Source organism: Schistocerca cancellata, chromosome 7 (genome assembly GCF_023864275.1).
Source record: "Schistocerca cancellata isolate TAMUIC-IGC-003103 chromosome 7, iqSchCanc2.1, whole genome shotgun sequence".
Classification (NCBI taxonomy): domain Eukaryota; kingdom Metazoa; phylum Arthropoda; class Insecta; order Orthoptera; family Acrididae; genus Schistocerca; species Schistocerca cancellata.
The window spans coordinates 383482533-383485879 of record NC_064632.1 but is presented as its reverse complement, the minus strand read 5'-3'; positions in this window follow the sequence as shown (position 1 = coordinate 383485879).

The following is a 3347-nucleotide window of genomic DNA, read 5'->3' as shown; positions in this document are numbered from 1 at the left end:
TGAATATTTACAAAAGGTTTGCAATTTATAGCACTCTTTTCTTATGCCAAGTCTTTCTTTTGCTGATTCCAGGAGCAGTTGAAGAATATGTTCAGTTAAAACTCGTGCAGCTTTATTACTAAATACTGCAGATATCCTAGCAGACTGTTAACATTGTGAAGAGTTAACCCTTACTAAATATGCCAGGGTATTCATTTTCTTTTCTAAACACCAAAATGGTAATCCTCTAGGAGAATAGCACAATATTGTCATTACCTAGTAATGAGGATCATTGGATACTCTCATTTACTTCATAGGTCAAAGTAACTATGGTACATCATAGATCACTATAGCACTTCGGTTATGCACTTTTGTGTACTGTCCAAGTAATAAACTAACACCAAGTGCCTTTTGCTTTAGTCATCGCAGAACTACCGTTTACACATATATATACATAAATAAAAATCTGAATGCCCTAGGCAGCACAAGGCATATAATTCTTAGCATTCCTTCATTTCATACGCATTTCTTTCTCACATCTGGCACTAGTTAGACCAGTCACAGATTACAAATAATAATTGTAATTACATTTAAACATAAAATGTTACACATAATATAAATGACATCATTCAATTATGCAAATATTTTTTCAAGTCATGGTGTGCATACAGTTCTTTAATTTTATTAGTTTTAGGGTAAACAAGGAGATAACTGACCTCTTGTGGAATCCTCACAATCTTATAAGGACCCATGTACAGAGTTTCCTTTATGAAGAAGTGAAGATTTTGGTGGGTCTTAAACAGAATATATTCTCCTGCCTGATATATATCTATTTGTCTGAATTGTCTATCACAGTATATTTCTCCCAGGCATGGCTGCTTGGTGAGTGAGACTAGAACTTTTCGTACCTTCTCTTCCCAGGAATACTCTTCTCTGTGTAGACATGGAAGAGGATATATCTAATCTTTCTTCTCTTTTGTTGTACATGAGTTCAGGTGGAGTGGACGGCTTGTTGTATCATGGCAAGCTGTTTGCCACCTGTTCAAAGAGCTCTGAATATTCTACACATTTAGTTTGATTGCTGTGTGCATAGATCCTAATGAATTTGTTAAATCCTCGAAAGATATTACAACAGGATTTTCTTTAGGATGAAAGCATGATGGTATCTGTTTAATTCCATATTCATGTAAAAATGTTTTCCTCGCTTGACAAGTGAAGTTTGAAGTGTTACCGGACAGCAAGGTGGCAGGCCTGCCAACTGTTGGTATATAACTGTTTATTATTGTTTTACTAATTGGACTTGCTGCAGTAGACTTTCTAGCTTAGTGAAAATGTGATATAGTGCCACTACAGACTTATCTCCACCTCTAGCTGAGGACAAGTGTCCTGTGATATCAATTGAGATGATTTGCAGTGGTTTTGTTGGTATTGTAGTGTGTGATTCTGTATGACAGCATTTGTTTGTGAGCTCTGCTTCTTGAGATGTAGGATATGTTTTTAGTAGCTGCTGTATGCATCTTCTCAAGTAGGAAAATAATGGCATAAACTGATACTTATACTTAGATCCCCCATAGTGACCCCACAGGTTTGAATACCAAATTGGGGTAATTTGCAGCAATTAAAAAATGTAAAACCTGATGATCACAGTAAGCCTTAATGTTTTTTCCATAAATATAACAACTGAATTTTTAAATACCCATACTACCACTAGATTTTTCGAATTGATGGCAGAGTAGGCACATTCTCAATGTACAGATAGCAAAACTAACAACATGAATATCCTGCTTGTTATCTTCTTCAATTACTTGAAATAATCAGGCTCCTAGGCCAGAAAATGAAGAGTCAGTTACTAGGTAACAATCTTTGGTCATGCCTGGATGGTGTAAAATATCAAAATTAACTAAAGCATTTTTTTATGACATCAAAATCTTTTTTACATTTGCATGTCCACACCCAAGATGCATATTCCTTCAGTAAACTCAATACAAAAGTATTATTGAAAAACTGATGTGGCACAAATCTTTGAAAACATGAACATAAATCAAAAAGTACTTCAAGCTGTTTTTTCATGCTTTATTTCACTGATTTTATCTGAGTCTGGTGTGAGTCCTGTAGACTAGATTATGTGCCCAAGAAACTTAATTTCATCCATCACAAATTTCGACTTTTTCCTGTTTGCGATGGTCCTGGCTTCGCAAATTTTGTGTAATGTCTTTTCTAACAGATCTGCAGGTTCTTCCCATGTTTGGGTGGCTATCAATAAGTCATCAATGTATAATGTAAATCTGTCCAATAGTTCAGGTCCTAGTACAATATCTAAGCAGCAATGAACATGATGAAAAAGCCTGAACTCACATTTATCAAATCTTAGTACACAAGGTTTGTAATCTCATCCTCCCAAGGTAAAGACAGTGTATTTTCTAGATTTCTTAGTGAGACTTACCTCCCAACATGAACTTCTCAAATCTATCCTAATAAGGTATTTAACTGCATGGAACTTCTGTAACTGTTCATCCAGGGTTGGGTTACGTTCTCACAGGGATAATGATCTTATTAATATCCCTTGCATTCAAAACTAGACAAAAACTTTGATCAGGTTTAGCCACAACTAACAGTAGGTTACAGTAAGGTGTCATGGAAGGCTGAATTATTGTCCATTCAAGCATTTGTTTTATTTTATTTGTGACAGCTGCCTTTCTTGTTCTTGGGATAGAACGTGTGTTGTAACAATTAGATCTCATGAGTGAACTTCCATTTTATACAGGTATTTGTGATAATATCAGGCTTACATCCAAACACATGTACATACTTCATTCATATTCTTTCAATTCTTCTTATTGTAGAGAGTCAATAGTAGTGGGCTCTATGTTCTTATCTTTAACCAGATTTTCAACCTGACTACAGTGTAAGGGCATACTACCAGTTTATATTACCTTTGTCATAAGTAATTTTACTCCTGGCAGTATTTACCATGTTCTAATTTCGCTTTTATTAAATTTACTTCGCGTCTTACAGCTATCATAATTTAAAAAATATTTACCAGTACTTGAAGAGAAATAAAATACTACGTCTTTCACAGAATATCAGTACCAAGAATGTGTTCTGCTACCAATCCATTTGTATTTAGAAACAGGTGTTTTGTCAGTCCAGTTCCTATTTTAAGCTCCACCTGAGTTTGCATCTTGACATTTCATGATTTAACATCAATAGCTCCGATAATTTTCCAGTTTTATACAGGATATGTGGATACTTTTGTGACCTCACAAATCTTATAGAAACAAACTGAATGATATAACATTCACCTAGCTCTATTACAGCTGTAGTTGGTATCTTTCCCACTACAGCACATATCCTGGGTGGCATTCTCT